The 13,236-nt window shown below is 47.6% G+C and overlaps 1 pseudogene across 1 annotated transcript; it reads left to right on the top strand.

Moving 5' to 3' along the window:
• The first annotated feature begins 5,374 nt into the window (after window positions 1-5,374).
• Window positions 5,375-13,146, top strand: LOC311525247 (annotated as a pseudogene). The gene is made up of 4 exons: window positions 5,375-5,491; window positions 6,260-6,412; window positions 8,070-8,144; window positions 12,215-13,146. The product of its transcript is annotated as an uncharacterized misc_RNA (transcript).
• Window positions 13,147-13,236: the final 90 nt, after the last annotated feature.

The raw sequence follows: 13,236 nt of genomic DNA, 5'->3' as shown, positions 1-13,236 counted from the left end.
TGTCTGAAAAACACCATGTTCATCTCTGGTTATTATTAATAATTATTTGTATTACAGTAGCATGCAAAGGCCCCAGCTGAGAGTAGATCCCCATTTTGCTAGCCCCTGTACATACATATTGAAAGATTCAGCCCCTGCCCTACAATCTGAATAGACTAGACAGGCAACAGGTGGAAGAAAGGAAATATTATCTACATTTCACAAATGGAGAACAGAGGCACAGAGAGATGAAGTGACTTACCCTAGGTCACACAAGAATTCTGTAGCAGAGCAGTTCTGGACTCAGCTCTTCTGAGCCCCTTTTTCTTTATGTGGCACAGTCTAAACAATAAATAGTTATGTGTGAGAGGACCGGGATTGGTTCACCGGCATGTCTGACTTGGCTTTCATCTCCCGCTGTGCACAGATAGGTTGCTACCACTCCAGGTTTGTTGTTGTAACTCCTCTGTTGATTTTTTTTCTAGCCCAACCTCCATGAATGCTGAGAACTATTTCACAGCATTCACTTACAAGAATGCATTAGCATTTCAACTGAGGGAAGCAGGGGTTATTTGGTGCTGTTTTAAGTACACACTAATGCCCGAGTTAGCCCTGGACTCCCTAAGCAGGGGAGTCTGCCCTCGTTAAATGTGGTGAGATGAAGCATTGCTTCTAGCGTGGTATGATCAGGCAAAACACCACGTCCTCAGCAGATGATGGCGTCATGTCCTTATCATGTATCCGTGCTGAGCTGGTGAAAGGTGCTGAGCTGGCAGTCTTGGAAACCAGGGTCCTCTCTTCACTGATGAGGTACAGCTGCAGCAGCCACGGTGAAGATTCCTCCATGTCGTCAGCCAATATGCTTTAACCCTGATGGGGCGGGATCACTTCTGGGGATGAGAATAATTAAGCCTCAGGCCCATTCTGCCTTGGGAAGGATAAAGAGGAAGATATTAAGTACGAGGATGGTTTTTCTGATGTGGTCACTCAGCCCCTAAGAACAGGACTGGGACCCATCAAGTCATTTCACACAGGCATTCCAGCAGTTGTCAAATAATGCCAGTCTGGGATAGAATTCAATCCAAGATTTTAAAGGCTGTATTCCATCACCAACTCGCATCCCCTGCATTTATTCAGACAATAGCCCAGCCATGTTCTTTGTTAATTTAATTTTATCTCTAGTCTCATGATACCTGGTACTTTCCTGAAATCATCAGCTCCTGGAGTAAAATGCTTACATGCGAACCCCAGCTTTTAATTTTAAAAAAAAACCCAGTACGTTTCTAGCTTTCATGGCTGCAGAGAAAAGCTTGAAAAATGTGACCTGACTGTAAAGTTAAGGTTCAGACAGCAGAAGCTCAAGAAGAAGAACCCAACAATAATTTTTCTCTCATGCTTTTTGAGCCAATCTCCTGATTTTTGAAGGCCTGGGGTTGGTCATATTGAAGTCATCATGCTCATTGCCTCAACAATGTTGTGTATTGACAGGATTATTCCTGCAAGTAACATATTTTGGGTTGGTCATTCGACCAGGAATGGTGACTATGATGGAGGTATTCAATGGTTACCAATCAGGGTAGATGGGCAAAATGCTAGATCTCCCATCGGACATTGATGCAAAGCCTTCTAATGTTAAATCCAAAGAGGTTCACAAATGTTTTATGCCAGATCCAGGTCACATGGGCTCACAGGCCCTGAAGTTTGAAATCTTTGTGGGTGCACACAGGGAAGGGTTAGGGTCAATGCCTTTGTGCTCTGCCTGCCTGAATCTACTTATAACGCATCAGCTTCTGTGCACACTAAGTGTGAGCTCATCGGGGGACTAGAAGTGGGGCTAGTGGCACTGCTGGAGAATACCATTTGGCCTTTCCAGGCTCAAAGGTGGGAGAGAGCAAGTGGGCACCGTGGTGGGGTGTTTACCCCACACTGGCATACAAGAGGTTACTAAAACCCTAGGGAGGCTGCACGGGAAACAGCCAATAGGAGAGAGACAGCGAGGAGTAGTCAATCAGGGCTCAGGAGTCTCACAGAAAAGGAGCTGCAGGCAGAGCAGAGGTTGGTTGCTGCTGGGAGCACAAGGGGTGAGAACTGTGTCCCTAGAAGGCTGAAAGAAAGCTAGCAGCATGGACAGGTCAGTTGCTGGCAGGGACCAGGGGAACAAGGGAGAGCTCCTGGCTGACTCCAGGGACTGAGCAGCTGAGGGCCCTGAGGTAAGGGGGAAGGAGGAGCTGGGGCCATGGGGAAATGGTCTAGGGAATCGTAACAGCAGTGAGAGGAGTGAGAGGAGCAGCAGGAGGCTGCTCTACACAGGGACCCTGGGCTGGGACCTGTAGTAGTAGGCAGGCCCGGGTCCCTCCAACTCACCACTGGGGAAGTGGCAGGATTTGGACTGCAATACTAACCGCCAGAAGCGGGAAACATGGATGGTGACACGGCCGGGGGTTGAGCTACGAAGAGGACACTGCAGTTCCTGGGGCCATGGGAAGGGCTGCCTGCAGACAGAGCAACAGAGTGCAAACCATGGATGGGAGGGCATTGGCGTAGAGCTAATCCCCAGGAGAAGGCACCAGACTCGTGGTGAGTGATGCGCCCCCTGACAGGCACAGTCTAAACGCATTGGCCAAGCACAGCCACAAAGTGTGCTCGTGGACAGCCAGCTAGCACCAAAAACTTCCCAGTCAGAGGTTCACAGACATGAACAGAACTAGTCTGGGCTGCTGCTGGTTCAGTCACCGCCGTCCTCACTCAACATCAGTGGGAATCTCTAGAGTAAACTAGCAATGACACTGCTGGCATCTGTACACTGATTTTCCTCCTACACTAGGATTACCATCCCCAGTGCCCTGGGGACATCCCGAGACACTATGGAACCATTGGTCAGGAGGCACCTTGGAAGCACAGGGACACCACAAAGATGGTCCTGGCTTCCAATAAAGCTCAGGAGAGCTGTGCATTTTCAGTGCTGAACCCCTCTCCTGGTAGACTGGCGGGTGGGGCAACCCACTGCTTCCAAAGAAGAATTGGTCCAAAACAACATTTGTCCAAAGATACTGAGGGTACGTCAACACTGCCATAAAAAACCTCTGGGTACCGAGTCTCAGAGTCAACTGACCTGGGCTCAGGGTGCTATAAAGTAGCAGTGTAAACATTCAGGCTTGGGCTGCAGCCTACATTCTGAGACCCCAGGAGGGTCTCAGACCCCAGGGTCCACCCCGAGCCCGAATATCTATGCTGCAATGTTATAGCCCCGCAACTCAAGCCCTGCAAGCCTGAGTTAGCTGACCTTGGCCAGTTGTGCTCTTTTATTACAGTACAGACATACCCTGAATTTCCTGTCTCCTCTTATTATTGTATTGTATTACAATAGGTCCCAGAGGCCCCACCAAATATCAGGGCCCCATTGTGCTCGGCACCATACATACGCATAGCAAGAAACTGCCCCTGCCCCAAAGAGCTTACAATAGACAAGTCACAGAGTTGCATGGGAAACTGAGGCACAGAGAGGTGAAGTGACTTGCCCAAGATCACACAGCAGGTCAGTGGCAAAGCTGGGAATAGAAACCACATTGCTTGCCTCCTCTCATTCCTTATCCTCTTGACCATACTATTTCCCATGGAAATAACCCCTACAGGAAACAATTTAGTCCTAGGACATTGCCATATTGTTATAATTTTATGACCTCAATGTAGGCAACATTCCTGAACTGCTTTACTTAATATCGCCCCCTCAGATTACTATGGATGTTAGTTTCACCAGCCACATGCTCCGAAGCCATGAAGAGTTTATGCTTACAAACGGAGAGCCATGCCAAAGAACCACCAATTTTGTCAATAAAGGGCCGGATTTCTAATGGTTAATAGAGTAACATCTCACCAGCTGACTGAGGGAGAACAAAGCAAATACTATATAAATAATGCTTCTTTCTTCTGCTCTCTCTCCAGAAAAAGAAATGCAAATCTTGTTTGCCTTAATGTTTATGGAGGGTGGAGGCCTGGATAGAGTCAACACAGTAGCCAGAATAAGTAGCAGGAGGAATGTCAGCCATCCATTTTGTACACACTGGAGGGCAGGCAGTCATGTTAAGTAGAAGTGGCTTCATTTTATTTTAACTTAATCTTGTCAGTGTTTAACGTGGCTGTCACAAGGAGAGCAAAGCACCTTGAACAGAGGCTACACCAAGGCCATCTGCAGGTAGGACAAAAACAATTCTTCTTCCTATCTGTCAGTGAGTAGAGTGTCACCGTCCCTGGAGCCCATGAAATACAATGGGTGGTGGCTGTAGTGTGGCCCTACTGTGTAGACATTAAGCCTGTTACCTTCTGAGTGCACATTTTTACATATTTACCTTTCTTAATACAAAATGCATTCCAGATTTGCAAAGGGAAAATCTTTTTGGTACACTGAGGGCCCGACTCTGCTCACTCAGATTTACACCTGTGTAACTCAGCCGATCTGATGGGAGTTACTCCGAATTTACAGTCCTGAAAGTGAACCCAGAACTGGATCCTGTCTCTCCTGGCCAATACTATTGGCATTCTCAACATGAGAAAATACATGTGAGCAGCTCTAAGACAGGCAGTGAAAGAATAATGCCATTTAGGAATGATCCAGGCAAGATAGCAAGCACATCGTTTACCAAAGGCAACCCTGAACACAGTAATGTTTTTGTGACTGCCTTGTAATCTAAGGAAGAAGCAGATCATTTAGTCTATGCCACTCAGATGAACTCTGTTTTGAAATCTGATTGGGTGAGACAGCGCAGCCCTAGTCTTTAAAAAGTGCATGATCTTGGCTCCAAGATTTCCAAAGCCAGAGATTAGTGATTTTGGATGACTCAGTTTTTTGGGTCTGAACTTGAGACACATTAAGGGACCTCATTTACAGGGGAGGGTGTTCAGCGCCTTCTGAAAACCAGGCCCCTTCAGGCTGGGCACCCAAAACCACGAACCACTTTTGAAAACAGGGCTCCAAGTCAGATGGGGACAGTGCACCTGACTTTTAAAACTTGATAGACTGGTAATCACTCCTAATTAGTGTGGTTGTTTCTCAAAGACAGTTGGTAGCCTAGAACTAAAGATAGCAAAGCCACCCAATGAAGAAAGTACTGAAGATGAATGGTGACTCATAGGCAAGAAATTGATTATTACAGAAAACGTTTAAAACCTTGGTGAATTACAATGTTCTTGCTCGACAGCTCATGCTCCTTTTTGTGCAGACTCTTGTAAAGCGGATGTAATCAGCTGAGGATAATCAAGACTTTGTGTTGCTTCTGAAAGATTTGCTTCTCGTGCCGTGCCACATTAGCCAGGGAAACGCAGAAGACAGCAAGCGTGTCATCTGTCTCCCTCCTTCTAAGGGTGAAATTCTCTGGTGCGGCAACAAAACAACACTCAGATGAATGCCAGGAAACCAAAAGACCCAAAGGCCTCAAAAGAAAGAGTGACAGGTGCTAAAAAAGTCACTTTCAATGCAGCAGGAAGAGAAGAAAGGGCCGCCTCTAAATCTAAGCCAGTAAGACATGGTGCATTTATTAATTAAGCAATAGGGATCAATACCCAAGACATTTCTTGTGGATTAATGTCCAGCTGGGAGGAGCTGACAGCCTGAGGGACATGAACACCAATCTGTCATTAATCCCCAGGAAATGCTCTCTGCCAAGGTCATTAAGTGCCTGGATTTATTTTATGGGTGATAATGACAATAATCATACTTCCTCCCTTAACCCCACCCCAGGAGAAGTGCTTATAGAGCTATGCAACAGCAGCAAATCAAATACAGTATAGGGTACACATGAATACAGACTGCCCTCTTCAAATACAAATGCTCAACATGTGTGTGTGTGTGTGTGTCCTATTTAATATCAGCGAGGAAAAGGCATTCAGTTACTGTGGTGCTGGGGCCCATGTAAGAACCTAGATTAGCAAGGTGATGTATCCTTGCCCAGAGATGCAGGGCATTCACTGCCCCCATTAACACTCACTGTGGGTGGCTGGGATGTGCAGTGGGATGTGTGGGGTTGGCTGGGGTTTGCCTGTTTGGTTAAAGGGTTCAATTGGTATTTTTGTTATCTTCACTTTGGGGCAGGCCAAGGGTTTGAGCTGCTGGGGCAGGATGGGTGGCTAGCGGCTCAGTGAGTGTGTCACAAAATTCCATTTGGGGAAGAGTCCAAGACGGACGCCATGGACCAGACGCTCCTGCAGCTGGTGTCATGACACTGGCATGTCTCTTCACTCAGACATCCACACACACTTACTTCTTGGTCCGTATATTCCCCTTAAGTCCCCAGATGCTCCTGCTGCTGGCGGTTACTCACCTTCCAAGCTTCAGATGGGCATAGAAACCACAAGAGCTTCAGAAGCCACAACTTCTAACCCAGCCACTGTCAGCCTGAGGGGACTTCTAGCCGCCCAGAGACTCACTAAGGAATTTAAGGTACTGTGATTATTGCTGTAGAGATGCTCCTAATCAGAGCCTCTTAAGAGCAAGGCTCCAGTGACCCTTCTGCTGTGTCCTATAGCTGTAACCATCCCCCTCAAGCAGACACCAGGAGGCTTCAGAACATGAGCAAAAGAGGCTAAAAAGAGGCTGCTAAAAGCATCTTTTCCAAGGTCCTATTAATGGGCACAAACTGTAAAACGGAGCCTGGGGCCCTGTTGCCCAATGCAACCTCCACAATTCCCAGCCCTCTGCAGGCCCACAGCCTTTGCTCCCCCACCCCACACACACCCACACCCACACCCACACCCACACCCACACACACACCCACACACACACACACACACACGCAGGTGATCATCCCCCACAGGCAGTGGGACAAAGCCCAGTGGTTTTGATTAGCCCCACCCCTGTCAGGCTGGCCCCGACTGCAGAGGTTCGAAGCTGTGCTGTAGAGCTCCTTAACCTCGCTAGCATGGTTAACAGAGACATCCGCATGCGCCCCTTTCCTGGGGACCATGCTCAGTCCTGGAGTGAATCCCTGAAGGAGAGCCAGTCAGACTCTCTTTATCATCCCACCTACCCTTTGAAACTGGCCTCCGCTAACATGATTAGCCCTGGGATTAAATCCATTTGACTCATGGCACGAATCGATGATGATGTGTTTAACTCCCCTACCTGTTTAAGGCAGCTGCTAGCAGTGGGCTGGCCATCGACTCTGTCGTCCAGACACAGCCACTGTTTTCGGGCTCAGGTAAAACGTATAATGCCTAATACTGGGGCTCAGGCATTTTCTGTTGGAGACAGTTCCAGGATGTACAGTATAGCTAGAGATGCCGGCTAATAGTCTGACAGTGGATAGCTCCCATCTAAGCCACAGAGTGTATTAAAGGACTGCCTAGTTAAACAAACAAAGCCCGAAGGAGCCCTTAGAAAAGTGCTACAGTAGGAGTGGAGATGTTAACCACAGCGTCTGGGACAAATTCCAACTCAGACAATGACATTCTAGCTAAATTCCCCTCGCCCAGGGCAGGGAGTAAGGGGAGCTGGGGTCTGTTCCCAGCTCAGCTACTGTGACCGTCTGTGCAACGTTGTCAAATGACAGCATCTCAGCTATAAAACAGGGATACTGACACCGGTACCTGCCTCATGGGGATGGAGTGAGGCTAAGCTCAGTAACAGTCATAAGGTGCTTTGAGATCCCCTTATAGCAAACAAAATAAGGCTGTATTTGGATGCTTGTAAGTCAAATGCAGGCTATGTGAATACAGATAGTTCAATATGGCTGTGAATATAGTGTTGTTCTTCAGTTCCAGCCCTAAAATGTTGTGTATTGTTGCTGCCTTCAATTCCAGAGGTGGCTGTGTTGCAGTGGTAGGTGAAGTGATCCCTTATCTGCCTCACAGGGACATTGCAAAGCTTAATTAGTTCACCTTTGTAAAGTGCTTTGAGATCCTTTGATGAAAGATGCTGAAGAATGGTGAAGGCTACCGCAGTGTCTGCAGGCCCCATTGTACTGAGCCGTGCACACGCCCACAGTCAGCCACTCCCTGTCCTGACGAGCTGACCAGTGTGTGGGTATGAAAGGCGGCCTGGAGCGTTGTTGTCTTGCTCATGTATCTTAGCACCTGGTAAAGCATGATTTGACTTGTAGAACCGAGCCACTATGAAAAACAAGTCAAGACTCCAGATCTCTCGTCACAAGCCCATCACCATCATCAATGAGAAGGTACGTGTTCTGTCCGCCTAGCACAAGGTCTCTCCGATGACATGCTCAGGGCAGTTTTCTCTTGGACATTCCTGGGGCTGAGGAGAATGGTGACATCCCCTCAATTAGCAATGAAGACTGAATACTCTATGCCAATAACAGTGGGACACACCACAGAGGAGTTGCCCTGTCTAGGAACTGTTCCAAGAGCTTTGAAGATCTGGACTGGGCTGGGCTCAGGCCTCTTTCAGTGACTAGGATACGTGCATGTTTCAGGTACCAGTGGTCTATATATGATAGATCCAAAGAGTTCAGCACCCAATGTGCACTGATTCTGGTGCCTAAATGGAACCTGAGCTTATTTGAAAATTTTGCCCTTTGGGCCTGATCCAAACCCCACTGACATCAATGGGGTTTGTATCAAACCTATAGGAATGCGTCTTTTCTAGCTGAAGAGGTGTGGTCCCAATTTGAGTAGGCTAACACCAGCTAAAATCCTAGTGAAGACCAGGGAGTTGGTAGTGTTTCACATATTAGTGGGTTGAGTTAAAGACTATGCAAGATCCTAGATCTAGCACTAGGATTTTACCTCATGTTAGTTACCGTGTGTTAGCTAACTTGAGTTAAGAACACACCTTGTTTCTGAGTGAAGACAAGGCCTTCATGTCTGATTTTCAGTGGTGCTGAGCCCATAACTCCTGCTTTGGGTCAGGCCTTTGCTGTTCAGAATAGCCGCCATTGCTACGCTCATGGATAAAACTACAAGGGTTGTGATTAGTCCTCGCATTGCTTGGAACAGACTGATCATCTGGGCTTAGAAAGAACATGCTTCCTCCAGGCTCGCTTATTGTACAGGTGGCCAGAGCATTCCTAGTTTCCCCTGCTTTCCTCCAAAGTATGCATCCATCACTGGCCACTGTCAGCAACAGGATGCCTGCCTGGATGGCTCACTGATCCTGTCTGGGATGGCAGTGCCTAGGATGCTCTTATTTGTGTGGTTTATCTTCCCCATTCCATCCAGCTGCACGCCGTGTCCCCAGTTTGTGCTATTTGTTGTACCCACTGGATACAACATTACTCAGGAAGCCAGGAGAGGGGGTAGAGAGCTCTCTACCAGGGAGGCTAGCAGTGATGTGCTCCTAAGAGACAGCATATATCAGCCTCATGACACGTTCACCCTCGTGTGACCTGGGGCCTGCAATTCAGCTGCTGTGCCTGAACTGAGGGATTGCTATTTGTCAGCTAAGCAGTCCTGGGCGAGGGGGGGAACGGGATGAGGAATAATGGTGACCAGCCAGGTCAGTCCTGTCAAAGAGGAGTCTTGCCATTAACAGCAAAGACCTCTGCATCAGGCCCACAATTGATTAGTTTGTACTGAAACCATTTTGCTTCACTAGAAACAGAGTTACGCCATATCTGGGTCTCACACAGTTTCTACCATGTAAGAATCTATAAACCACAAGTTGAAAAAGACTTGGATTAATTTAAATGGAAGGGATGTTATCAAACAGTGGGACTTCAGAGCTGATCAAGGGTTTACCACAGTACCAAGTAGGGAGAGGAATTACTTAGGCAGGAACACGAAGTAATGAGATGAAATTAAGAAAGAGAGTATCTAGGCTGCGTATTGGAAAAACCTTCCTGGCAGGGAGCTGCATTAGGGGGTGGACTTGTCTCCTTGGGGAAGTACTGAAAGCCTCATTGCTAGGTCATGGGTCTAGCACTGGAAATGTCCTGTAGGGACCAATCCTGCATTGGCCAGGAGATGAGCTGATCTCTCTGATCCCAGCATTCTGACATGAAATGAGCCATCTGCATCTCCAGAGATGACTCTGCCCACACACAGCACTAAGAATCCATTTAATAATTGATGCAACAATCAATATCGAAGCATTTTTTCAATGAAACTCTTCCTATGGGATATTTCTCTGTTCTGCTCCTAGAGTCTGTTGAAAAGTGGGAAAACCCATCTTCCTTTAGTAAATAAAGAGCCCAGGCAGCATCCTGCTAACTGAGCATTAGTGTCCCACACAGGCTGGGGCTGGAGTACAAGAACAGCCTGTCTTTGCAGCATGGCTTTCAAGCTCAGCACACTTAGCAAGGGCCCCTACCTCCTCCAAACGGGGCTGCCTGAGCAAGGGAAGGTGTAAATCCGAGGTTAGGCAGAGGGAATCTTAACCTAACCCACCAAGACAAAACACTAAGTGGAGTGGGGGAGAGTGTCTGTGGATAGTGGAGAATAAAGATCATTAGGGTCTGCCCAGACGTGAACTCTATTTAGAGCAGTGGTCCCCAAACTGGGGGGCATACTTCCCCTCCCCCCCAGGGGGGCACAGAGGAATGTTCAGAGGGGCAAGCCCCCAAGGGGAGGGGGGAGCACCCCACTGCCCCGCCCCTGGCCACAGCTCTGCCCTCATTCCCTCTTTGCCCCCCAGGCCAGTTCCGCCTCTAGCCCCAGCTCCCCACTCCCCCATCCCCAGTTCTGCCCCAGCTCCGCCCAAGCTCCTCTGCTGAGCCAATTATGCAGTAGTTGGGGGGGGGGGACAGATTCCACTACTGTAAGGGGAGGGTGCGACAGGAAAAGTTTGGGCACCGTTGCCTTAGAGATTGCTGCGCTGAGAGCTGCTGTTTAAGGCTCGTCACATTTCCAGGGCCACCTCCCACACTAAGGGGAAATTCCACTGAAGAAATTCCCTCCTCCAGGGAATGCAGATGGCTGTGCTGGTGGAGCTGCATACAAAAATGCCACCCTCTCTCCCTGCAGTCTGCCTTTGCAGGCTTGCAACCCAATAATATTCACAGCCTAGTCTGTGTGTCTCTCACTTCCCTCCCTTCTAGCCAGGAACAAAGAGAGAAGGCTTAGCAGCAGAAGGGCCAGACCAGCTGGGCAGGGTTCTGCCCCATCGTGTTCCATATGTGCTGAAATACCTAGGCATGTTGGGGGGGAATTTAAAGTAACAGTTCCAGTTTTAACTCTCCCATTCTTTGCTAACTTGAAGTTATACCCTTGCATTTTCAAAGAGTCACACTGGGTACATCGATACTGCAGCTGGGAGCATGCTTCCCTGCTCAGACATGGACTTGGACACACACACACACACCGATGCAATTTGCTCAAGCTAGCGTACTAAACGTAACAGTGTAGTTGGGGGTATCACAGGCAGTGGCTCAGGCTAAGTGCATGTGCGCATAGCTGGGGTTCTGGGTGGATTTGTCCTCAGGTAGCTAGCCCAAGTCTCCCCCGTGCTACCCCAGCTACACTGCTATTTTTTGCGTGCTAGCTTGAGCAGAGCTAGTGCACCTGCCTAGCCTACCCAAGTAGGGGAGCACGCTCCCAGCTGCAGTGTAGACGCACCCACAGGCGTTTAGCAAAACCTCTAGATTTTCAAAGCTCAATGCATGTGAACAAGTCTTTGAAAATTTGGCTTATAATGGTCTAAGATGATGCCTTCCCCTGTGTTCCTAACCAGGGCCAAAGTACAGCCAGGTACTGAAGAATCTATCTCAGGCTTTATGACACCCAACATATGTTGGGGCAGGACTTGGGAGTCAGCATGGGATAGAAGTCCTACTAGAGAGGACAGGTTCACAGAACTTCCCCATCTACCACAATAGTATAGTGGCTGCCCCCAAGGCGGTTAAAATATGGTTTGATATTCCAGTGCAGACCTAAGCAGGTTTTAACCATGTGTCCGAATTGGGCAAAAGCCCTGGATATATCTTAGCATTTACTGATGCTGGGGAACCAGAACCACATTTTGTGTTGTGGGGACAACTGTATTGTGAGCCAGCACTCTGACCCAGTTCCATTAATGTGTGTGTGTGGGTTAATTCTTGACTCCCAGTAATTGGAGTCAACCCTCACTGACTTGCCTGGACGTTGCCTGGTTAAACCTCGTAGCTCTTTGAAAATGTAGAGATTCACATTGTTGGAACAGAATTTATTGTGGTTCAATTGTAACACACAACAGTGTGTGTGTTTGTACAGGGTCTAAAACCATGGGGCCCCAATCCTGCCTAAGGGTGCTGGGCGTGACCGTAATACAAATAAATTAATTAAATCATATTATAGCATTAGGTCTTTGTTACAGAGTCCAGTCTCGTCGGCAATACCGAAAGAGAAATCCTCTTGTGGCAGAGTGGAAGGGCTGCTAAGGGAATATTTACCGACCAAACGCACCAACGTTACTCTTATGAGCCTGCAAAATGTGCCAGTCTCACTATTGCTTTAAGTGAAGAAAGAAAACACTTGGTCAAGCAAGTCACTCCTCCTCGGTATAAGTTAGTTGTCAACGTCACCATTGGAAACAAAAGCAAAGATGAGACTGTGGATATAGTGGTGGCTAGCCAGTGTCTGTGGGACCCTCATTCAGATAACTTCACATCCTCCCAGTATGTGAATGAGACACTTTATTGTGTTGTTTTGGTTCATGCTGTTTATTTCGAGTAACAATCCAAATACATCTCCTTCGCATAGGAAGAGCTTAGGTATGTTATTAGCTACAAGTAAAGAGAGACACTCAGACACGGGTGTTTGATGACAAACTTGGAACTATGCCATAGCTACAGCATACACAGTGGGAAGAAACTCTAAAACAGAATAAAAATGCTAATTGACAGATGAATTTAAAGATGTGGAGAGAGACTATGTGCGCCATACATCACATGTACACTTATGTGTACAAGATGCCTTATCATATCCTATAACAATACCTGGCTCTTACATAGTGCTTTTCACCGGTCTGCCTCAAAGTGCTTTACAAAGCTAAGTATCCTCGTATCACTGGATGTATTTTTACCTAGCAGCTTCTATGCACTGCCCCTTTCTCCCCCCACAATGCTAGAGCATTCCAGAACAGCCCTGTGGAAAACCCAAACATTACTCCAGATATGAGGCAGTGTTCCTGGGAAGTTCACAAAGTCAGTTCTGGCAGCCCTCTGCCTATGGAAAAGTCAGGCATTCACCATGAAATAGCTTTTCTACCTTGAAAGTAGCTTCCATTTCATAAACAACAGAGATTATCAAATGCTTGGGAGCAAGAAAAGCAAATAATCATCATCCCTGAGAAACTGAGGTTTAACAGCAGCTAGAACATCATGCACACACTTTCTC

The sequence above is a fragment of the Lepidochelys olivacea genome (assembly GCF_965140295.1).
Source record: "Lepidochelys olivacea isolate rLepOli2 genome assembly, chromosome: 8".
NCBI lineage: Eukaryota > Metazoa > Chordata > Testudines > Cheloniidae > Lepidochelys > Lepidochelys olivacea.
This window is presented reverse-complemented; position numbering and strand designations above follow the sequence as displayed.